The sequence below is a fragment of the Cuculus canorus genome, chromosome 6, assembly GCF_017976375.1.
Source record: "Cuculus canorus isolate bCucCan1 chromosome 6, bCucCan1.pri, whole genome shotgun sequence".
NCBI lineage: Eukaryota > Metazoa > Chordata > Aves > Cuculiformes > Cuculidae > Cuculus > Cuculus canorus.
This window is the reverse complement of record NC_071406.1, coordinates 3,128,210-3,154,327: the sequence shown is the minus strand read 5'-3', so window position 1 is coordinate 3,154,327 and position 26,118 is coordinate 3,128,210. Positions and strand designations below refer to the sequence as shown.

General features: G+C 40.2%; 1 long non-coding RNA gene across 2 annotated transcripts in view; it reads right to left on the bottom strand.

Moving 5' to 3' along the window:
• Positions 1-26,118, bottom strand: part of LOC128852519 (uncharacterized) — a 36,852-nt gene that overhangs the window by 2,317 nt on the left and 8,417 nt on the right. The window contains exon 1 of one of the 2 annotated variants that reach the window (XR_008450400.1): positions 11,662-11,888. The exons of the other annotated variant lie outside the window; for it this stretch is intronic. This is a non-coding gene — a long non-coding RNA (uncharacterized LOC128852519). Of the gene's footprint in view, positions 1-11,661; positions 11,889-26,118 lie in introns of those variants that run through there. 2 annotated transcript variants of the gene reach the window in all.

Below are 26,118 nucleotides of genomic sequence, written 5' to 3'. Positions count from 1 at the left end.
CTTTACTTATACTGCAAGGTTACATGTATTTTGCAAATAAATAAAGTGTTCCTGCATAATTTTAAATTAGTATTGAAATTTGTTTCTATTGTTGGAGGCAAACATTTATTTTCAGCACAATGGAGATGACAGTTAAAGGAGTCAGTCCTTGATGGCTCACTCCTTTCAGACTTTGTCCAGCTGTCGTACTTGGTCACTTAAGAAATATAAGCAAAATCATCTTCTTACTGACTCCTAGACCACAGTTCTACTAACGTTGCTGGTTTCTCGCCAGAAGAGGAAATACAAGGAAGAAGAAACACTGTGTTTTTATTACAGAGTTGGATTTTAATCATTTTGTATTTACTTAATACTTTTATCCCAAAAGATTTTGTAAATCTAATCAACACAGCAGTTAATTCATCTATGGCTGACACAAAGCCTCCTCCTAAGAAGGATATAGATGCTTCTTTAACAGCACACCACGGTACCAAAAGGACAGTGCCGATGGGGGGGTCACACGCGTCAACATGGATCCTGCAGAGCTAAGGATGCTGGTCAGAGGCTGTGGAATTGTATACCCGAATTTCAAGAAGATATTGAGGGATCTGCAGGGACAGTAGACAGTCAAACCTACCCTATGTCATTCAAAAGGTTTCCCAAAGCAATGCATCCCCCCACGCTCTGCCTCAGCACCAAGGGAGAAGGTAAGGGTAACATCCTCCAGCGGTGCTGCTGACCATCCTTCGCTCTGCTCAGGAGCAGCAGTGATTTATTTGCCTGCCAGACCAGACCAGACCCTGCTGTATACGTGATTTTAGAAGACCACGGCCTGGACTACTATTTCCAGCTCACAGTGTGGATAAGGAACACCACAAAGCTCATTAATACTAACAGAAGCCACTTGTTAACAAGGAAGAGGTGGGAAGCATGGAGTGAGGTTCTTCACACCCCCAAAACCCAAGCCCTGAAAACGTGCACTGCTTTCCATGACCATATATTTTATATTTGGAAGTAGGCAGCTGATCTGTGTAGTCTTTCTAAGATGTATTGTGGAGGTACAAATTTAACCCAACCAACACGTTTGGAAAGACAAACAACGTTCTCTCTCGCAGTGTGCTAAGAACACACCTTATCCACCTCCTGTGATTGCACGCACCCCATCCAGTCACTTGTTACTGTGTTCTCAACCCTCGCTCAGTATCATGTTCCGTAGTCATGAGGCGACTACCTAAACCACAAATAATAATAATAAAATACACTCTTTGTATTGGAATGATTTGTGCAACTGGACCTGATTGTGCAGGATATTGAATGCCCTAAATCCCTAACGGCTACATGTGAGCAGAATATCCACTGTCTATGTGTCCGTGTTTATATCTATACATCCATAAACCATTCAGCACGAGATATGTCATGTCCCCATTATTTTGCATACAGAAAAACTTGCCCTACCCCAATAAGTCATTATACACATATAACTAATATATCACCATCAACAACGGAAATAAAGGCTTTCTGAATAATCAAGTCAGCTTGAATGCACAAGACTACTTTGAATCCAAAAGGAGTATACAAAATATAATCGCAATAGACATGATGACAGTTAAAGTGCAGAGAAACATATTGAGTCTTTCAGAACCATCAATACAGAATGGGAAAACAGGTATTTCTGCCTTAAAAGCACGATTTGCCCTGCACTGGAAGAGAATGGTGAGGAAACATGTATCCAAACAAGAGATCTTGATATGTTCTTAAACAGCATGTTAAAAAAACAAAACAAAGCAAAACAAAACTATTTAAACAAACAATTTTGGGGTGAGGGGAACTTTAGAGCTGAATTTTACTTAGAACTGATTTTTTTTTTCCTACTGTAATAGATGCTGCCTTTGAGGTCGGCAGATCTTACAGAGTAGAGTTTTTTTCAGATTTTGGGAAGGTTAATAGCTAAAAAATGCACTCAGAAGAGGAGTGTGCGCTTAATCTGACACAAATCTTCCTTAACAGTAGCAAACCAATGGGCATCCTCAATAACTGAAATATGTAACTCATAGGGACATGCTCAGGTGATCAAAAAACCAATAACACGACATATATTTACTTAAGTCCATATAAAAGATCTCATAGTGAAGAAATTCCTCTTTATGTCTGGTCTAAATCTGCCCCTCTCCAGTTTATCCCCATTCCTCTCATCCTGTCCCCATAAGCCTTTGTGAACAGCCCCTCTCAAGCTTTCCTGTAGCTCCTTTGGGTACTGGACAACCTTCTAAGGTCTCCTCGGAGCCTTCTCTTCTCCAGGCTGAACAACCCCAACTCTCTCAGCCTGTCCTCGGATGAGAGATTCTTATAACGTTGATTCTGCTTCCTCTGTTTTGTTGAGTACAGATATTTTAATTGCTGGGGAACTGTGCCTAATACGCTACATTCTAGCTCAAATCATGACCATATGTATTATAATACAAAGCAATTAATAGCAGCATATCCAGGAAATTGCCACTTACGATCAGCTGCCTGCCCACACATTATAACCACACCAAAATCAAAGATGAAATAGTATTCATCTGGCAATGAGACTATTTCCTATTGAAATTGGGATAGAGGTTATTCCTTCCACAATTCTTGTGAAGTGGAACATCACTTAGCGGGGAATTTTTGCCTCTGCCATGCACAGCACCCGAGGGAGACTGAAATAGCAACCAAATCAAGCCTTATACACAATAAACCTTGATGGATACTTTTTTACCTAAGAGATGGAATAAAAACAATGAGTCAATGCTGAAAAAAAAATAGCATTGTACATACAGGATAATATTTTAAGGATGATACTATGATGATGTGGCTATCACTACTACTGTAGTAGTGATGTGGCTATCTACTACTTAGATGTCTGAGAATTGCACAAAGTTATGGCACTTCAGTTTTTTTTCATGTTTAATTCTACCTAAGTTGCAAAACCAAGATTCAGACTAAAACAAAAAATAATCATATTGCTTTAAAATTTAATTCTGAATTTTTTGTTCAACGTGTTATTTATTTATCACTATAGTGAGACCTAATTCTTACTCATTAGGGCTTTTCTACTGACGTCTAGTTCTCCGACAAGGTTCACTTATTAATATAAAGCTGAAATTAACCAAGTTTTTAATTAAGTTGGTATATAATTGAGAATAAGGATTTTGGAACCAAGGACCATATAATACCATTTGCTCTCTGTGATCTGGTTATCATCTTTAAGCATAGCAACTAAATAACCTTAAATGACCACGTCTTTAAACAAAATTTACACAAAAACCTACAGACAACAAAGAGACCAAAATCCAAACTGAAGATAAAAATGATATTTTCCAAGAGTCATCATTCCAACTAGTCCATGAGTTTCATCGAACAAGTTAATTTGGCATATGCAAATCAAGGTTTCTCAGTGTTCTGGGGTTACCACGGTATAGGAAATTCAGTGTATCTATATATAAACAGGCAATTCTTAGCATATGCAGAAGGACCATCTGATAATCTCATCACGGTCCACAGCCTTGTTATACAGTTTGTTCTTCTTGGGTTATAATATAATCTCACACCTAAAAATATGGTGTTCAAAGTACTAAAGGTTAAATATCTGTTCTTCATTCCTGAAGTTACACAAAAGCTCTTTTTTTTTTTTGCTGGCATTGCTATCTTAGTGCTGCGAAGAGGATTCAGTCAACCTAATTTTCATTTTCTTGTAGAATCCCTGGAAAGATATGTAAATTGTTTCTTTCAAGTTACCAAGCGCTTTGTTTGGCTTCAAAATACATCACTAGAAGCAAAGTCTGGGCTTCAATAACTTCTGAATGTCAGCACATCTCTGATTTCTAAAATGTGTGTTTTAGTCAGTGATACTGTGAGCGAGGAGCCTGTTCCAACTCCGCGACAATGCCGGCATTAATTTTCACTTGTTTCCTCCTTAAACAGCCCCACAGAGAGAGACTCGCATCCCTTCATTACACATAACTTATCGTGGCATTAAATTTGCCTAAATTGTACTCCAGTGCTGCCATACTGCTGACCCTTAAGTCTGTAAACAAATACATTTGTTCTCCATATATTTATGTTTTGTCTTCTAAATTGTGAGAAAATGAGCTTAGAATCTTCATATTGTAATTGTATCATCAAAGCCTGTTGAGAATACGATAAAGTAACCAGAAGTTAAATTATCAATAAGAGTCATTTATTTTGCATTTTTATTTTAAAGAATACTTATGAGAATTGTGATAAATTAGCAGTGACAAACTACTTCTTGCAGGCTGATTTTGTGTGGAGAGTTTAATTAAACATTGCAGCTGTTTATCTCTATGGTGATTAAATTTTCATATGTAAATTACATGTATTAAGATCAAGATACTTATGTAAATGTCACTTGCCTTAATGTTTTGTGTTACTGTTATTAACATCTAACCATCAGCTTGTAATCTTCTTGTATTGCATTACGCTGGCATGCACTACACGACTAAAATAAGTAGATTTATATCTTAATAACAAACAAGTTTTTAAAAAGAACATCTTACTATGTAATTGAGATGTAGATAAAAAATAAAAAATAAACTGCCTAGTGTGAACCGCTGTAAATTTGAGAACCTCATTGGTTCGAGCCACATTCGTTGAACGCCTCCCATCTGTCAGCAAACAACTGCTTGAACAGAAGTTAACCGAGTAGCGATGTTTGTAGATAGAAGGGCCAAACATCGACCCCAGAGGCAAGTGTGCTTCTTGCACTGCTCCGAAAGAGCAACTTAATTCCATCACGCATACCCCGACAGCAAAGCAAATTTTATCTGGACATCAGGGATCTATATGTCCACTTACAACAGGTCTACCTTAGAGCAGTTGAGGGCATAATGTTTTATTATAAATAAAAATGAATATTATATGATTGAATAATTATACTTCTGCTATGAGCACTTTCCAAACAACAACAAGTGTTGACATTCCAACAGAAGAAAATAAAAGCTCAAGATCCACCCACATCTATTTTTAACAATCCAAAGAAACCCCTTAACAGATCACAAATGTTTCTTTTGCCACAGCACCTTAAAAGTCTGGATCGTATATCGAGTCAACAAAACCAAATTGCTGCATTTGCCATTTACTGGATTTTCCTATGGTTTTTTTTTTTCTACTTTTGCTGTACTCTTACAAGCATTATTCTTATTCACTTTGACGATAAAGATTGGCAACAACTCGGAGTGAAGAAATAGGAAGGTGTGACATCTGATCTTGCTTATTACAGAGGGAAGTTCTTGATATAAAAACGTACAATTCTAATGCAAGAAAGACTTTTCATCATGCCAGTCATGCTTGAAGCCTACCGAAAGGCAGACACTCATTGATAGCAGGAAATCAAAATCATCATTTGCAAAAACAAATTAAAAGACCAAACTGCAGTAGGCAATACACAGAAAATGAGATAAAAGCAGTTAGGATTAATTTCTTTTGAGGAATCTATAGGTTATATACGATCTCAGAGTTTACATTTGTTTATGTGATGTGTAAGAAAAAAAAAAAGGAAAAGATCACTGGGAGGTGGGGGCTTCATTTTTTTCAGCTTGTCACCCAGGAGGCACGCCACTATCAAACAAGAGTACATTATCTCAATGATCTACTCAAAAGCAATGAAACACTTTCAAGATGCCCCAAATAATTGTATGGATGTTCTGATGGGCAAATTGAAGATGAGCATCATCTAGGGATTTGAAATAAGTTCAATAACTCTCTCAGCAACACAATGAGCTTTGAAGAAAAAGCAGTCAGTTAGCTTGGCAGCGTAAGAAATTAGCAGTTATTTTAATGAGTACTATCCCTCAGTGCTAATAACTTCATCAGATGACAGTCTGACTTGGTACTTATAGGGTGTCGCATATGCATCTTCCTCAACAGCTTTAATCTGTAAACTCATCCTGAGTTTCCTTTCTATTTTAGAGTCTTAAATTACATCCTGAGCACTCTTCGAGGATTAAATCAATTTACCTACAAAATTTTCTGGTTTAAAAATGAAAACCACACACTATATCTGCTTTAAATCTAGTCATCCATTAAACTGTTAGAAAAGGGCTTGTTCCTTTTCTCAGCACCATATTTTAGGTCTTAACAGAGGATGCTTGCAACGTTCAAATTCTCCAAAGTCTTTGTCAATCGTTTGGGTTTGATTTCACCCAGACACATCAGTGGCTCTGCTCTACCCCAACACATTATTCCGTGAGTCCCATCTTCACGCATTAAGTGAAAGAAATGAGAGTAACATTTCAGAGAGTACCTACTTTCCTTTAAGAAATATAGCAAATTCCAGAAAGAGAACACATCCAGAAGGAATTAGTGCTGAAAGATGTTTCACTCGCTTTCTTTATTTACTCTGAGGATCACTGAAAACTCACCCTTACAAATTTCTTTTCCAAATTACAATAACTCAGATTCCAATAAGTTTCTTTATTTCAATGAAATAAAGTCACTCTACATAAAATTCTTGGTTTGCAGCTGCTCTTTCCCATGGAAAAGCTGCTGTGGCAGAAACACTTCCCAACTTTCATAGATAGCCACACATTCAACTGATTGTAAATAAGAGTTCTGGATATCAGAACATTTAGGGGGTGGTTTGTGATCTAATGCTTTTAAAACCACTTCTCAGCAATGGAATGATTGAGAGCGCATCTTCTCTCTGCTGCACTGAGCATATCTTCGATGAGAAACTGCAACCTGTGGCACTTTACCACCTGAAATGGGATTTTTGCTGCCGCAGAAAGGTCTAATCCAGACAAAAGTGCTCACGTGCTCCAGACTGACATCTGGGATGTGAGAGGAGCCTTGTAGGCTACCACAGGGAAAGACAAAGACCACAAGTTCATTGCTCAGAGCCATTTTCACCAACAGCTCTTTACTTCAATGGATTTCTTGGGCAATGAAGTGTCGTTCAGCATAAGTGAAGAATTCGTCCTTGCATCTCTAAATGGATTTGTTTTCTATTGCTAAGATGTTTGCAGCAGCTTAGTCTGGAATGTCTCGGTTTATCACTATTACAGCACCACACTGCTATAAAAAATGGAGTAGAGGACCATAAAAAGACAGAGGAAAGAGAACTAGGATAATTGTAAGGGAGAAAGCTTGTACTTCCTCATGCAAATCTCACTAATCATCAATAATCAGGGAGAAAGAGTGAAATAGTGTTTATAGGGGGGGTTTAAATCACTGCATTATCATAAAGATTGCCTGAATCTCTCAGCAGCTCTTAAGCAGGGACAGATCATGATGAAGTTCACCAAGAGGCATTTTTCTTTAACAAGAAAACCTTCTTGTGCTATTTAAGTTTAGTTTGCCATAAAACTTCCTATATTCAGTGGCTGACTGTCTACTGAAAATAATAACCCTGAATGATGATCATAGCCAGGACAGTTGGCAGCAGATCCACTACAATTACCAAAAGTTAATTAGAATTATTAAAATAACAAACACAAGGCCACAGATATTATACATCTACATTTAATAACGGAATCCAACAGTGCATCTGATTCATGAACTATATTATATTATTTTAAAGCCTTTTCTTTCTTACCAAATTAAATATTGATGGATTATCCTCTCTGAATCAGTTGGTGGACTAAATTCTATTTATATAGGCCCTAAAAATTAAGCTAGAGAGCAGAACTACAAAGAGCCTGTTGTCTCCCTGAACAGTAAAATAATTTGCCGTTCATTTTTGCTTGCTGTTTCTTTATCCACAGTATTACATTTCAAAAACGAAATTCCAGACTTAAAAGCAATTGGTCACACGATTTTATCAGTGTCACCTTCTACTGCTGATTTAATATACATTTATTTAAGGCTATATTTAAAGAAACTTCAGGTTCAAGTTGTCAACATCTTTGCACCCACATAAACCCTAATAAATTTAACATGCTGCGTATATGCACAGTGTCTCACAGTTTTAATCTCCACGAGCATTGCACCACCTCTCTGCTCTCAGAACTGCTTTTCTGTGGCTCTCCCACATTCTTCCTTTACGCTCAAGTCATTTTAACAGATTTAACACGTGTTTAATTCCACGTATGCACCGTATCGTAAAGAACCTCATGTTATTTTTAGATTCTAAATTGGAATTATGCAGCACATGGTATTAGAGGAGAATTTTTAAGCTGTTATATGGGCAGATTTGAAGAGGAGTTGCTGACACATATGATGCTGCTTTACATAGACAGGCGCTGCCAAGGCCAGGTGTAGTCATGCTTTCTGTTCACTCTTCTAACAAAATCAACACCAGATCAGGCCACTATTGTCCTCAATTATTTAGAAATATGTAACCACCAGTTTACTACCACAATTGAACAGATACGGAGCTCTCAGAGTGGCTTAAAGCGTTTTCTTTCAAGTTACAAGAAAAAGGGAAAGTCTTCTTTCCCAGCCATCTTAGCTATCACAGAACTGTTTGGTAGGAAAAGACCTTTGGGATCACCAAGTCCGGTTGTACCTGCCCACTACTAAATCAGATTCCTGAGCACTTCATCCACCCATCTTTTAACTACCTTCAGGGATGGAGAATCCACCCCTGCCCTGGGCAGCCTCATCCAATGCTTCACCACTCTTTCAGTAGAGAATTTTTTCCTAATATCCAGTCTAAACCTCCCTGGCACAACTTGAGGCCATTTCCTCTGGTCCTACCACTTGTTACTTGGGAGAAGAGACCAACACCCACCTTGTTAAGAACCCCCTATCAGCCTTCTCAATTTTCCCAACCTGTGTGTATATACATATACATATACATATACATATACATATACATATATATATATATATATAAAAGAATACTGATCTGATTACTCTTGTTAAAGCAAAATATTCCTAAAGGCAGTTAGAAAGATAAGAAAGAAACTAAATATTGCCTGTTAGGATAAAAAAAATTACTAGCCAAGTTTTCCCTTTCTTATATGAGTGACTTCTCTCCAAATTCTTTTCAGATAATTAATTCTAAGTAATTGCAAGGTTATGAGGCAAAATTTCCCCACTGACGTCAAAGAATGTACTGAAGATTTTTTTTATAAAAAAAGTTCAAGATGACTGTTTTGAAAAATCTTTGTAATAATAAGCAGAAGTTTAATTCATAATCTGTCCTGCAGCAATTGTAATCTAGGAAAAAAGCAACAAAACATAACCCAATCATGTCCAGATTTTGACTATAAAGTGCAACAATTCTGTAAAGTACCTTTAGCCAATAAGCAAATCCTGCAGCATGTTAGAAAAAAAACATAAGCAAATGTATCAATTACTGCATTTAATATAGATACAAAAAATAAGCTGCATATTATAAATTAATGTAGATTAAGTGTTGAAATAAGATTTGTATGTTTTTTGACTATATATCCTCTTTTACTTGCTATTTGCAGCCCCAACAACAGGGAAAATAAAAGCGGTTAATTAGCAAATCAACCAAAGAGAATTTAAGTAAGGTGACAAACTCAAGCTGGGTAATCACATTTTCTTCCTCACAGCCCAAGTCACTAAAAGACCGAGATAACAGTGCAGGGTTTTATTAAAGTTTAGAAAGAATAGAGGGAGGGGAAAGAGCAAGAGGGAAGAACTTTCCCTGCTGCTAGAACTTCAACCAAATTTTCATCTCAAATATATTCTAACCAACCCACCCAGGTGGTTGGTAGAACAAAACCAGCTGAGCACCCAAAAAAGCTTCTACTTGTATTCTGAGGGGAAATACATACGAGCCTGAGAAACAGGTTCCTGTGAGTTAGAAACTCTCAACCTTAAAAAATAAAACTAATGGAGAGTTCATCAACAACTTACCACGCTGTTATCTGTAAAAGCCGTGATAGAGGTCAGCCTCTAAATGGTGGCTCTCCAAAATGCGTAACACATGAAAAAATATAAAATTCCAAATAACAACTTTAAAGCACAGGAATAATATAGCAATAACATGAGACGCTGATGAAACAGAGATGTCGGGAAGGGCTGATACCCTGGTCCAGCACTGGAGATGCAGCTGCCTTGAAAACGGACACTCATCCGTGCAGACACGGTGTTGCACCAGCATGCCAGTTCCTCCCCATGCACATACACCACAGCCAACGTGAGTCCAGCTCATCAGAGAACAAAACCTGCCCTTTTTCTCACTCCTCTAGTAACAATATGAAGCCGTGGAGACTCACTCACCCATCTCCTTGACCACCTCGACATTGCTTCTCTTCCAATCTGCTCCTTTTTGTTTCCCAGAATATCTAGGGATTTTTACTAATTAAATAATTTCACACTATATTATCAATGGTTAATATGAAACCAAGCTTTACTAATTTGATCTCCATATGGCTAGCACCGTTTCTTCATGCAGTATCACCAGCTCTGAACACAGATTACAATTGACCTCTTGCTCTCTGTTCTAAAGCTTTCGCAACACCCACAGCTCTCAAAACTGAAAAGAGTTGAACACAACCCAGTGACACCAGTACTGGGAGTAAGCTAAATATCTAGCTGAATTGCAGATTGTTTGCCTACATCTATTTTTTTCAATGAATTTACATAAATTTACAAGCAAGATTGTCCTTCAAGTGGGGGGCACTGGAAAAAGAGGAATTTTGTGACTTCTTTCTCCTGCCTTTTCCCCTCCTTCTCTCTCTCCTCCTTCCTCACCATTCCTCTTTCCTTGTTGCAAAACCTGGCCACAGTTGGTGACCTTTTTTTTTGGCTTTTATTATCGCGAAAACATTTCTTCCATTTCTATGCCATCATGAATTTTCCTCTTTTCCCCCTCTGTACGTGCAGTGCCTCCTCCTATGTAAGGCACAACAATGTCCACATTGGAATGACCCAATTTGCTCAGCTTTTGCCTTGAGTGGGCACGGGGATTCCCTTCTTCTTGCTTTGAAAATCCCCCTTGCTAAATTTTCAAGTGGCGGTGTTAGTTTTGGTATTGCCATTCCCTGAGGATACTGAACTTCATTATATTGTTCTTACTTAACTCTAATTAAAACAGCCACTCTGCATTTCCAAGAGAGCTGTTCTCTCTTGAAAAACTATTAAATGATTCTTAAAATTTACCCAAACTGTGTTCGGGGCACCAAGGTTTAAATAGTTGGGAAGTTTTGAAAGTTGGATCCCTTATGAAAACTGCACAGTGAGTTTTCTGAAGACCTGGAATTACAAGCAGCTGAAACCCTAAGGTAGAGGTGTCTTTGAACATTGATTTCCACTGCTACGGCTGAGTTAAAAGGAGTCTTGTCACTGATACAGTAGCTTTCATGAAAGACTTCATGAAAGGCCTTCACGTACCCGTTACTGGATCGAAATTCCACCCGAGAGAAGTGTGAAAATATTTTCAGCATATTTATCAGCACCTCCTCTCGCTCAGAACAAAAACAAAACGACTAGATTATAGGAGAGTGAAAGACAGAATATTAGTCTCCCGTGCTGCCAGTGCCCCCAGATTTCTGCCAATACATGTCACTCCCAACCGGAGCAACCTCGCGCTATTTTATTTAATCAGCCCATTTCCAAATTCTTTCAAAACCAAATGAAGTTAAATAACAAATAGCATAAATATTTTAATAGGCCTTCACATTACCAACTGCCACACCAGCTGTCTAAGTTGCAAGAGTTTCGGTGGCTTTTTTTTTTTTTTCCCCAATTTTATTTTATTTTTTATAAACCAGAAACACATACGTCTCCATCGTGAAAGGCATCTGTCTCAGGAGTGATCCCTGGCCCCACGCGGCACAGCACAGACGGGCCCGTGTGGATGGTTGTCCACTGTGGGATGCTGGCTCCCAGCTCCATGGCAATATCAGCATCGCTTCCTCGGTCTCCCTTCATTCTCGTGCTGAGGACGGGAGAGGACAAGAAGAGTCTTGATCTCAGCGTATCAAACTCAGCTTCCTTCTTGAATAATTTTTGATGCTACACAGAAAACAAATTGGAATAAATCATTGATGAGGGTGGGGAGGCCATGGCCCAGGTTGCCCTGGGAAGTTGTGTTCAAGGAGGTGTTCAAGGCCAGCTTGGATGGAGCTTGGAGCCCCCGATCCAGTGGGATGTCCCTGCCCATCACAGGGGGTGGGACTGGATGATCTTTAACATCCTTTCCAACTCAAACTATTCCATGATTCTACGACTACAAGGCAGCAGCTTCTCAAACCAATAAAAAGCAGTTCTGCTCACGGTTCTCCACTTGTGGAAAGTCTTGTTTTGACAGCCATGGTCTCAAAGAGCACACTTGGCTTCATCCAGCTAATATTTTGGAAATGTGACGGCTTTTGTGACAGGCGCCCCTTTATTTTGAGTATTTTGCAATATGGTGCTGGAAAATATGAGGAAGATGATGCTTGGAACACCATACCAAGAAGGGACCAGATCAGAAGGCAGTGAGTTAAGTATTTACAGCGGAGTATTTATTAGTATGATCATCACAAAAAAGAAAAAAAAATGCTTAGAATTCTGATATTCATCCAAAAAACCCAAAAAGTCTTAAATATTCCCAGTCCATTCCTTTTTAAGGTAAACTTAATTTTAAAGTCTTGAAACAGTAATTTCTCAAAAGCAGAAAAGACTTACTAAAAAGGAGAAAAAAAGAAAAAATATGCTATAAGCTCACTATGAAATAAGAAAAATAAAACTCCCTTATAACACTGAAACAGTGAGATTTTAATGATAATTCACTCATCTCTCTGTGTCTTTTGTAGACTAACCTCCAAGCGAGTTAAGTTTTTAAAGAGAGGCATAATGCCCACTGAATGCAAAAGAGAGACAAGCTCACTAGCTGAATTTTAACGAAAAAATAACTGATTTTTTTTCCCCACTACAGAAATAGGATATCTCACAGTGGGAATTCAAAAGCAGCATTGCAAACTAGATCCAACTTTCACACCATGAAGGTGTACAGTACATCCATAGCCACAGATTTTATGCTGAAATTTTAATAGATTAAAAAACAGACCAAAGTTATATACTGATTACATTTAATTAGTATTCACTACACTACAGTAGTTGATTGTAAAAGTTTGTACTATTCTAAGGAATTTACATTAGGAATACTGATTTTTAGAGTTGTTCAGCCTGGAGAAGAGAAGGCTCTGAGGAGACCTCATAGCGACCTTCCAGTACGTGAAGGGGCTACAGGAAAGCTGGAGAGGGGCTGTGCACAAAGGCTTATGGGGACAGGACAAGGGGGAACGGGGATAAACTGGAGAGGGGCAGATTTACATTAGACATGCAGAAGAATTTCTTCACCATGAGGGTGGGGAGGCCCTGGCCCAGGGTGCCCAGAGCAGTGGTGGCTGCCCCATCCCTGGAGGGGTTCCAGGCCAGGTTGGATGGGACCTTGGCAGCCTGATCCAGTGGGAGGTGCCCTTACCCATCAGCAGAGGGTTGGAGCTGGATGGGCTTTGAGGTCCCTTCCAACCCAAACTACTCTATGATCCTATGATTTTTCTTGTAACACTGTACTAATAACGTGCATTTTATTTTCTACAACTTAACATTAAGTCAAAAACTTATATGTGGCCTCAGGAATAGTTTACACTGAGCTACAAAGATTTTGTTTAAATGCTTACCATTGCTTACCCTTTGCCGTGACGGAGAGACGGTCAGGCCCTGTGCTACAACCCTTAACGTTCCCTAGTACAACACTACCACTATTTTATTTATTTCTGACTTTCCTGCTCAGCCAGATTCGCCCCCCGCCTGTCAGTAAAGCACTACTCTAAACTACTATGAACCACTCTAAATGCTGAGTCCCCAGTAGCGAGGTTTCCCAGCAGCTTAATGCAGTTAGAGCATTCATTATGCTTTTATAAGAACTTTATAAGAACTTTTATAAGAACTTTTTTACGGGCAGGTTTGCACCTTTTTCTCGAATGCACATTGTTGACGACATCGTGGCCCTGCGCCCAACAGAGGAATGCAGGAGCTCAGCAATGCTTCCCCCTCTCTCAGCCTCTTGAGCAGCGGAAAAGGTCCCCACATGGCTGTGTTAAAACTTTTAGTATCTTTTTTTTTACCGATAAAGAACGATATTTGGTTTTCTTTCCAAGGGAAGCAGATGAGGTTTGTGTGGTACCACCACACGAGGGAGCCATCTCCTCAAAAATTCACAACTTTAGAAGCATTGAAACCAATTCCAGCCAAACCCTTCAGGTCCCGGGTGACTCCAAGATAGAACCATAGAATCATAGAATCACCAGATTGGAAAGGACCCACTGGATCATCGAGTCCAACCACTAAGATGCTCAGCCCCTGGTCCAGGACCAGCATTCCAAACCCCAAAGCACCCTAGTCGAGCCCTCAGGAAAGCCATGGAGAGCGGAAATCCCCAGCTGGAGAGTCAAAACCCATTTTTGGTTCTATTCTTATTTAATACAATTAAACACAACGAAACCTCACAGTAGTAATCATAACGATGAGGTGCATTATTTCTGCCTGAAAAGCAAGCTCAAGACAATAATAATAATGATAAAATTCACAGGCAACGTATGGCAATGAGTTAGGCAAATCTGAGCCTGGAAATCTGAGATGAGAGGTATAAAACTTTTGCTTTTTGCCCCATAAACTGTGCTGCTGGGGCCGGTGCCTCCTTGGCGAGGCAGCTGCCTGCCAGCTTTCCCTTGCCTTCACCTCCCAGCGCCACCCGGCTTCCAGGATCACTTCAGTGCTGCCATCTCTGCATTTTTAACTTTATTTTTTAAGTATGCATACTAACGGGCTTGAACCACACAGCCTGAATGTCTCCCACCAACCTATTACTGACATAATTCTTTACCGAGTAGGTGCTAAAGCAGCCAAGGTGATTTTTCACTCCAAATCGCACAAAGCTTGTGTGCATACAGAAACATTTAAAATATTTAAATCACAAATTTAAATTATTCAAATTGAGCTTGCTTTGGTACCTTAATCCTCGCCTCGCTGCTGCTGTCATGTGCGCTGAATATGACTGGGTTCCCACTGAGAAGGTGTAATTACAGACTATATCATACCACGTGCAGAGAAGGGAGCTGGATGAAGTTCACAAAGCCTTAAATCTGGTCCTCCCCGATGTCGAACGCTTAATTTGAAAACTAAATAATGGTGCTTATCTGCAATTTGGTTTTATTTCTACTGCAGACGACCCTGCAATCAACTTCTGAATATTCATCCACCACTGCCACCGCACAGAGGGCTAAAGTTCAGCAAAAGTCACAGAAAGAAAAGGTTGTTATCAGCATTCAACTGATGCGCAGAGATGCAGCACCTCCCCAGTTCGAGGGAATGCGCTCCCAAATGTCAGAACCTCAAGCCTGGAAAAGGCAAGTCCCAGAAATCGGAGCAAACCTCCAAAATGGAAGGTGCTGCCAGGTCCATCCTGGTTCTCCTCACGTGGATTAAAACAGGTTATACAGAAGAGCATTTTGAAAAAGAAAATAAACATGAAGTAAATGTATAATTTGTCAAGAGTCTTCTGGGAATATTAAAATACAAGGACGTTTCTCCTACCTTACATTACTTTATAGCAGCCTCACGTAACTTCACGTTTTGCAAACTTAAAGTATAATGATTAACTTAAAGAAGGTGTCTTCACACAGCAAGCCAAAATATTCGGGAATATTATTATATATCTGTCCTAAGTCTCTCACTGCTTGTAAGCCCATATGATCCAAAAGCTTAAAGACAAAACTTCTGAGACACAACTTCCACCTACACGGAATTCAGCTGCTCACTTCTTTGGAAGTGTGTACACAAACGCATATCGTGTAACTGGAGGGTGGCAGAATGGTGAAGCGCCGCATTCTTCTACCTACTAATTACCATTAAATGGGAAAAGATTTGCCGGTATACTGTATACTTCTCAGAAGAGGTTTCATTTTCTTTACTTTTATTAATTAACTTGGTCTATAATTAAAAGAACAGCTTGAATCCTTGTGATAAAGCAACACGATTGCTTTACTCTTAACTTTTGCACTCTTGTGTTGTGTGCATTGTACCATGCATGATCAGATTCTTACATTTTCTAATTAAAAAAGAATGAAAGGTAATTTCAGCTGCATTCAGAAGTGAGGAAACCTGTGCTTCCCCTCTGCCTTACCTATAAATCTTGTTCAGTGGCCTTCCCCCGATACGCACACAGCGAGAAGACTTGGAAATGGGACTTTCATACCTGCAGGTATGAGCTGAGGCAAGCCAAGGATGCCTTCAGAGGAGCAGTGCTGTGGGCCTCCAGACATTTAGGTGTTTATGTGAATTAAACATCTTGTGAAGTCAGCACTGCATACCCATGAAGTACTGGGAAGAAAAGATTTCCTAAGATCAGCTAGACTCCTTTCTTCTACGCACACACTTAATTACAGCAGTTGGATCAAGCTGTCAGTGCCTTGTGCTCTTTTTCTTCCCGCACATGATCTGGAAACAGTAAAGACTCAACAAAGAAACATCCCTTGGTTTCTCAAAAGATAATTTTTCCATTTTCCTAAATAAACCACCAAATACATTGTCTCCACCTCATCAATCTTTACCTCTCATGTTAGACTCTCAGTCTCGGCACGCAACATGAGCTTTGCAGGAAGCTTTCATAACGCTGCCCATCCCTGACCACATTGTTTGGGAGAGGATGCTGCTCACACCATGGAATTCCTGTGGTTTCATCCTGAGTGAGAGTTACTTGCAAACTCTTCCTTGAATTCAAACAGGGAAACGAGTAGATTTATGTATCCCTGTAGCTATGTGCATATGCAAACAAATCACATTATGTTTTTACCTTCCTTCAATCTTCATCTGTTTGTATTAATTCAGCATGTGCTCTCGGGATGGGACGACCGGAGGGAAGACAGGCGTGCTAAAGTCCTGGCAATGCAGCTGACCTCACCACACTCCCACTGTAGGCAACACATCATAAATTGAAATTTCATAAACGGTTAATGATGATGAACTGCCTTTGCTACCTAAAACCACCTTCCAAAAGCAAGAGTAGCATGAATGAGCAAAGAAGCCTTCTCTCATTCATGCACTTATATAATGTCAAAAAATGATGCAGCTGATGCTTCCATTCATCTAAATTTGCCTGGCAATAAGTCAGGCTGCCCACAGAATTTTCTATTAACAATTACACATGTACGGCTGCAATTACGGCTTTGCCCACGCTGTTCACCTAGTGCTGGGTAGTGCCAAAATAACTCTGTATATACATAAACATCCATTTTTTTTTCAAGCACAGATTTACATTACATCCCTTTATCCAGAAATCACTACTGAAAATATATTTTTAGGGACATTTAATGTGATCTTCTATCTTTGATAGCTCTTTCTGCATCAGGAAAAATGAAAGTAGGCCTAACAGACCTCATTTCTTAATTTCATCCTATTACTCCCAAAGTCCTTCTACTCTCCACATAGACCAGACAAGTATTTCTCTAAATATTTTCTTGGTATAAGGCCTACAAATTCATATATAACACCTAGGAACAGGAAGCCAAGGTTGGAGGACTCTCACACAATTGATGTGAATCCATCTTTCACAACAAAGCCAATGATGTAGATATATAGCTACCAATGAAAAGCGTCCATAAACTTAATTTACACATTTGTCCAGGACTTCCATTTATCTGGGAGCTAAAAATAAATGGATTTGTAGACACTTATAGATAATGACTGCTTGAACAAACAGAGTTTTAGATCTGAAATATCTTGACACTTGATCCCAGTACCATTTCCTGATGTGATTTGCATGGACTTATCAATTACCTATCAAAAATGAAAACTATATTTTGAAAAATAAGTAGAAAAAAACGCAAAAATGCAGACTATCCTAGAGGAAACATCATTCCAAACAGCATTTTATTGTTTAATGTTTAATAAAATGTAAGGGTTGTGATTGCAGCAGATTTTGCGCTGTATCTGGAGAAGTGTCATTCATCATTAGGTCAAGTGGTTTTTTACATCTCTGAAGGCACCACACCAAGAGGAAAGAAATTAGGAGTAAAACATCATCATTTGAGGGCAAGGATATAAATTTCTACATACAGAAAACGTTCTTTTAAATCGCTTATACTTCACCAACTACTGTAGTTGCCGGGTCTTCCTTCTCTTTATGAAGGATTGTCTTCTCTATCAGCAATTACTTTGGCCGTGCCCTAAACTACCACAAAAAAAAACCCAACAACAAACTAAGAGAAATATTTCCTGATCCAAAATTAATGCCTTCACCCTGAAAGTGAAGTAAGTATTGGTTTGCACCAGAAGCTCCTGCAGGGTTGACGTGAGCAACCCCAACCTGACAAGGAGAGACTCAATGGCCTGATGCTACCCAGTAACTCGCAGAATGACAAATGTCATGCAGATAAACACTAATTATGGTTATGATGGGCTTTAAGGGAAAGCAATCAGTACAATCACTGTCCTGCTGCAGCTCAGATTTAAAAGTTGTTTTTCTTAATCAACCAATTCTGCTACTTCCAAAGATGACCTTTTTGGAGAATACTTTTATTTTCATTTTTTCATTAATCGCTGTCTGAATTGCCTGCTTAGAAAATGAGAGACAAACAACCCTTCCCTCTCCCTGTAACAATTAGCAGAGATGATAAAGCTCACATTTCTAACTTAGTTAATTTAGCATGTCAAAAAACAATCTTTCTCTGGTAATTTCAATACACTGAATGTCACAGAAAGGCCAAGTGACAGATTGCTGCATCTCAGTCAGAACACTCATCCTACTAAAAATGTAACCACTGATGTTCAGATTTCATTTGACTATGCACTGAACAATATTTGGATTGCAGATAGCCTTTAGCATCTTCTTTTTCACCTCTCATACAATGAATTAATGTTACATACTGAGTTCCAGCATAAGTTTTGAGAATTACATGGAAAGATCAGCCTAAACCACGTTACTCGCATTTAATACTGAGTTCAGATTCAACAGCGTTGGTGAGAACTGGAAGTATGTTTCCAATTCATACTCAGGAGACTACAAAGTCCATAAAAAATGAATTAAAATCATTTACCAATCATTATCAAGACCCACGTTTAAGCACACTCCTATAACTCTGCAACTCCCTGAAATTCATTATCGCAGCATGAACAGGCTCCATTTGTAAGCTGAATTTCAGGGCTCCACCACCTTTATTGCGCCCCATCTTTCAGCAAGCTTTTCATGCATTTATTTGTTACAAATTATTTTGATGTACAGGAAATGTATTTGTCTTCTTTTCCAAGAATGGTTTCATAACCTCACTATGTTCCAAAGCTAAATTACACATATGGTTTGTGTTTAACAACCTCCATTTGGTGCCTCATATGTGTACTTTTCCTCTTTCTTCCAAGTATATGGCTGCAGAGCACCGAGGATCAGGCACCAGCGTGGGTGAACGCTCTCTGAATAGGCTCGCTTTTCCATTGTCAGACAGCAATTGACTGAAATCGGGGAAAAAATGATTATTCTGACAGCCTTTGATAAGTCATTGGCTCAAACACTCTTTCTGTTCAAAGTCTCCTCTGTCTATCAGATATTCAGTGAGGCATATGGCATCTTCTTGATGCGATACCCATTATTGATATGAAATGGTAACCTCTACGTTCTTGAATAAGCCTCCCGTAATTCTGCTCATGTTTTACTTTCTGTAACAGCTTCCTCCAACCAGTACATGCAAACAGGCTGGAGGTCACCCTCACCTCCCATGCATGCTGACGTTTGCCATTTTAATCTGCCCTCCAGGTATGCAGAAAGTTTGATAAATAATTGACTTTTGCTCAAACTGAAGCTATTCCTGCTGAAGGTACCGGCAGCACGCAGGTGCCAGTGGTAGCAAAAGGAGCCAGATTGAAGAACAAAGAGTTAAAATCGTAAGAACATAAGACAATATTTTGCGCAAGCCTTTATTCTAACTGATTTTAATATTTACATTGGAATAAAGGTCAGCTGACGTGATGGGCAGGAGATCATCCCTTGAAGAAGCACCAACTCCATGTCAGAACCCGTACATGGGACAGAGTCATGGTCAAACTATCCCTCTTCAGACTCTGCTTTACATGTTGTTTTCCCTTCCCCACACTCCCTGGGTTGTCATACCCATGCAACCAGAAAACTAATTAAGCATTAAGATGAGTCCTGGATGGAGCAGCGTTAGACAGGACCACTTCCAGCAGCATCTAGACACCAATGTATGAAACAGCATCAGAAACACGCGTTTTTCATTACAGCCCTTGTTAATAGCCTAAAGAATCGCCTTCTGCAAAGTATCAGATCCTAAGTTTTAATGAGCATTTTAATTAATACTGCCAGGAAAAAATATTATATGTAAATTCAATATATTGTTCGCACTGGCGAATCATGGCTTGATGCTTCTGTTCACAGGCAGTGTCAATGCAGCTTGAAGATCAAAACCCCTGCTGGAGTAGCTCAAAGACCTTAGTTCCCCATAGTGTAAACATGCTTCTGCACTAATATTTCAAAATACCTTCACAACAGGCTTCTCAATCCAGATCTCCTCATTTATGGCTATTTTTATGCACATATTCACACTAAAGGGGTTCAGGGTTCAAGGGAAAATAGTAAGAAAAAAAGAAAAGAGTGGAGGAATTGCCATCACACCCTAAGATTCACGGAGAAATGTTCCTAAATAGGTTATTTCCCAAGAGAAGACAGCAGTAAATGCATATTAGGATTTGCATCCTTTCTGGATGGGTAGAAAGAACTGCACCTCTAAGTAATAATAAAAACTTTAGCTCATTAAACAAACCTTAAGGGGAAGCGAAAATGAGAAGTGTTTTATAGTCAGTGTCATCAATTCAGCTGAAAACATGTTTGTACCACTCCATGAAATGAATGCTTTTTATAATGCGTTTCCTACCAATGTTTCCTCATGAACGTAACTAAGGTAAACATGTAAATCCAACTCTGGAGCTGGCAGTTGGCAAATAAAGTCCAGAGAAACAGTAATACACATTTCTAAACAAACATCTCTTCAAATAGGAAGAGAAAAAAATAGGTAAACTGAAGAAAGCAGATGGTGCATTGGGTATATATAGGTCAGAGGAAAGAGAAAGAGACTCCTTGGCAGAAGAAACTTGCTCCCCAGACGCCAGCCCCTGCAAACAACTACTTTAGTCCCTGGGGTCAGTCTTTCCTCATATTTGCCACCCAGAGGGACTTTGACAGACTCGAGAGGTGGGCCTATACAACCTTTGTGAAGTTCAACAGGAGCAGGTACCAGGTCCTACACCTGGCTCAGGGCAATCCCAAGCACAAAGACAGGCTGAGAGGAGAACACATTGACAGTAGCCCTAAAGAGAAGGGCCTGGGGGTGCTGGTGGATGAAAAGGTCAAGGGGGGCGAACAATGTGCACCCACAGCCCAGAAAGCCAACCAATATCCTGGGCTGCATCACAAGCGTGACCAGCAGGTCCAGGGACGTGATTCTATCCTTGTACTCTGCTCTCATGAGACCTCACCTGGAGTCCTGTGTTCAGTTCTGGAGTCCTCAGCACAGGAAGGACATGGAAATGTTGGAGTGGATCCAGAGGAGGCCACGGAGATGATCCGAGGGCTGAAGCACCTCCCACACAAGGACAGGCTGAGAGAGTTGGGGTTGTTCAGTCTGGAGCAGAGAAGGCTGCGGGGAGACCTTAGAGCAGCTTCCAGTGCTGAAAGGGGCTCCAGAAAAGCTGGGGAGGGGCTCTGGATCAGGGAGCACAGGGATGGGATGAGGGGAATGGTTTTAAGGTGGAAGAGGGGAGATTGAGGAAGAAATTTGTTACTGTTCAGGTGGGGAGGCCCTGGCCCAGGGTGCCCAGAGCAGTGGGGGCTGCCCCATCTCTGGAGGGGTTCCAGGCCAGGTTGGATGGGGCTTGGAGCCCCTGATCCAGTGGGAGGTGTCCCTGCCCATGGCAGGGGTGGCACTGGATGGACTCTAAGGTCACTTCTATGACTCTACGATCCTGTGTCCAAAGCCTCCTGCATTACAGCACTGGCAGCCACGCCATAGCCCACAAAAGGGATTATTGTACAGGTGTTTCTGCAGCAGATCCATCCATGGAAGTCAGTTACTGCGGAAGCAAGCTCAACCTCAGTTCCTCAAATCTAGCCTCACATCACTGCTTCAGAAGCGTCCCTGATGGCCAGAGAAGGAATCCTTGTCCCAAAGCTGGGCAGCCACCTTTGATGTCTGACAGAAACTCAGACGTATCCTCTTGCTGTTTTCCTTAGCAAAACAAAAAAAACTGGGTAAAAAGGACGACGGGGGTGGTTTTGTTTTGGGGTTTTCTGTGGGTGATTTTTGGCATAGAGAAAGCCCATCCTCCCTTCATTCCCCTTCACTTCAGCAACAAATCCTCCAAAGGCAACCTAGCTTGAAGGACTCTCTCCCCGACTGCCATCGGCTGAGCTCGAAACAGCTGAAGAGAGGAAGAGAAAGCGTACAAAGATCTCCAAAGTTATGCCACAGTCATCAAATACCAGAAGCATTTGGAAACCACTCTTGTGGCCCTGAGTAGGAGCGAACCTCTCCAAATAAGGCAGCATTTCTCCTCCAACGTGCAGAAATTGGCAGCTCCCCTCACGGAGTTTATGTAAGATTTCTCAAACAGATTAGTCAACAAACAAATGTCAAATAGCCTCCTTTCTGACTTCAGAGAGAAATCAGCAGGCTTTCATCCACAGAAACGGATGCTGATAAGATTTCAAGTTGGGACAGGAGTTTCCATATTGCCACAATGGAGTTTAACGAAATTTCCAAATACGTTATAAATGACAAAGTAACACAGTGGAGTCCAGGGGCATTATTTTTGCATATACAGACACAGAAAATTTGCTTGCGATTGTCAGAATCGACAAGGAATCCCCATGCTGCCATTCAGGAGCCCTTCCTCACCCCCCATTCCCATAAGGGTAATGTGCATTTACAGAAAAAAATGGGTTAAAGATCAAAATCACAGCAATGCTACCTTAAATAGCAATAAGATCACAAGTAAAAAAATTTCATGCATGAAAAGCATGAAATACTGATGGAAAACAATTACTATGAAGACAAAATGTTCCGGGGGGGCTCTCAGAGGGGTTAAATAATGCTGTATTTTTAATATTTAGCTATACCCAGTTCTCTCAGAGGGTTGACTAAGGAAATTCAGCTTTGCTTTCCACTAAAAGGCTGCAGGACAGTTATTGAAAACTTTTTGGAGAGGAGAACTTAAAACCCGGTTATCCTGGGTGCTGGTTAACCAAGAGATGATATGGCAAGTGCTTAGCAACGATCTCTCCCTATTTTTTTTAACCTCCACCAGCCTCCCACAGAGAATGACAAGGAGTTATTACCTCCTGACAATGAGCTCTTTCTTCTGCTTCTTGTCCCATTAGGCCCTGATCTTTGATGTTTCTGCACAGAAGTTACTTTGAATACCTAAATACCTAAAGAGGTGATTGCGTGCACAAAAGGCTTTTCACAGCAGTGAGAATTCGGGACTGCTGAACACAAAATCTCAGAATAAACGATCTGAATGTTTTGTCTGTAAAGTGCTCAGGACTTTACAGCTTAGAGTGATGGTGGCACTGAAAAAATACAGAATCATAGAATAGTTTGTGTGGGAAGGGACCTCAAAGATCATCCAGTTCCAACCTCCCTGCCACGGGCAGGGACACCTCCCACTGGATCAGGGGCTCCAAGGCTCCATCCAACCTGGCCTTGAACCCCTCCAGGGATGGGGCAGCCCCCACTGCTCTGGGCACCCTGGGCCAGTGTCTCACCACTCTCATAGCGAAGAAATTCCTCATTATGTCCAGTCTAAATCTGCCCCTCTCCAGTTTATCCCCATTGCCCCTCGTCCTATCACTCCATGCCTTTGTAAACAGCCCCTCCCCAGCTTTCCTGGAGCCCCTTTCAGCACTGGAAGCTGCTCTAAGGTCTCCCCACAGCCTTCTCTTTCTCCAGGCTGAACACCCCCACCTCTCTCAGCCTGTGCTCCTACGGGAGATGCTCCTCAGCTTCAGTTGTTTATTAAACTGCCAATCAGAATTAGAGTGTATATATGCATGCACTTATACAGCTTCGCTTTCTTAACAACAAATAAAAACAAGCAAAGTATCACTGATATAGTCCAATAAAATAGAGATTCCTTACTTTGAGACAAAACCCAGTTTTGTGGGATTTGAAACCTCACCGCACACCTATTGCTTTTTCTTTCAGTATACAGAGGAAGTGACCCAGGGCAGCATCTGTTTCAGTGACAGATCTCAATCTTAACAAAATATTCACACACAGGCGCACAGGCAGCAAAACAAAAAAGGTACCAATGATAACCAGGTGTTTGGAGGCACTGAATAAAACAGACCTTGCTTCCCATTCACAGAAGAAAGGTTCAATGGTCACTTACCAGTGTTTAAAGGAATTAAACACAGAGAAGCAAAATATGGAGGATAGGTTTAATTCTGCTTTTTTTCCACTTAATTCTGCCTTTTCCTATACCATGCATGAAGACAAACACGCAGCTGACTGCAAAAGAAAGCATGGCAAAATGCATCCGGGAAGATGCATGAAAAAGTGCTTTTTCTGATACTGTTCTGTGCAAACTCCACATTTCACCCTGCTTTGATCACCCCTTCCAACCGCATGACATCAGCCCCAAGTTCTTTAATGTGGGCAATTAATAACTCTTATCCATTGCTTGAATTATCTTTCTTTAACATGTGTAGATCACATGGTGAACTCTGTGAATTATTACCCTGTGGAGGCAAGTAAAGACTTTTGGTTTTACTGTTTCGTAGTTCATATTTCTTAACTCGAACAAATGAGAAATGCCTTGCGTTGATATTTTTCAAGAGGGACACAAGAAGCTTTCTTGCCCAACCACATGCTTTTCTCTTGGTTTGTTATTCATATTTATAAATGTACTCTCTTCAGAGTTTGAGTTACACGGTTGTTCTCTATTAAAAAAAAAAAGAAAAAAGAAGGATTAAATCTTAACTACAATGCCTTGATTTAAGCTTAATTTTTCCAAGCATCATTTACTTCCTTGCTTTTCCGCCTCCTGCAAATCAGAGGTTAAGCGACTAAGTTCTTCCTGCTGCCACAAACTTGTCCTTCAAACACAAGATGTCTCTCATTTGGCTCATGCATAGAATGCCATAGAATCCAATCTTTGTTTAAAAGTGACTATGGAGGCTCAGCGCGCCGTTTCCTCTACAGCACGCTGGAGGTAGCTCTGAGGGAGGCAAAGAATGACAGGATTCCTCCAAGGACATTTCTAAATCAGCCCCAGAAAAGGAGCATGGAGCAAACAGGAACTTCAATAGTTCAGAATTCAGCCTTTCAGTTACATTTTGTAAAAAACAAGTTCTCATCCCAGTGTAGCACAATCAATCACTACATAGCACGGAGGAGTTTTCAGGTCAAAGATTCCTTTCCTGTGCAACTAGTAAAAAGAAATGTGAGAAACAATCTCTGATACCTTTTCACTATCATGACCCTTGATCTTCCCCTTTGCCTTCAAATTCAGCGACAGCTGATTACAGAGGTATGATGCCAAAGAGCTCTGAGCAGTATTCCTCCTTATTCGGCTGTGGCAAGTGCATTGAGTCTAGTTAATTAATTAAAAGCCATTAACGAATGTGAACTACAAAACTGTGAAGGTTTTTCTACCTCTGCTCCCAAAATGGAGTTAGGCATCACAAGTTCAAATAAAAATGCAAGAGTAGAAATTCTACATTAAATTTATCAACATTATTCTCTACCTAGACTACAGCAACTGCAGCCAGCAGCAGTTTCATTCAGATTTGTATCCACCAGGTGTTACTGTTTTGGGGCCACTCCGAGATCTTCAGAGATTTTCATTGTCATTTACTGAGATAAAACTGAGAACATCACAATAGCACAGCCGCAGGGCACTTTGAAAATGTTTTTAAGTCAAAGAACTGGCAATCTGTCAATACTAGTCTTACCATCTGGTCTTACCATCACTACCAGACACTCCAGACCAAGTCATTACTCAGCAGAGCTTCTGGGGACAGTCAGGTTCAAAGCCTGAAGACTAACGCCCCAGTATGGTTTGCATAGATATAAGCAAAGTACCAAATTAAAACTCACACGTGGAGGAGCCTGCGGTTCTTGAAGGAAACATAAACAAGTTATTGATTCTATTCAGTTAGATAACCCTCCTTTCTGTCACCAAAGC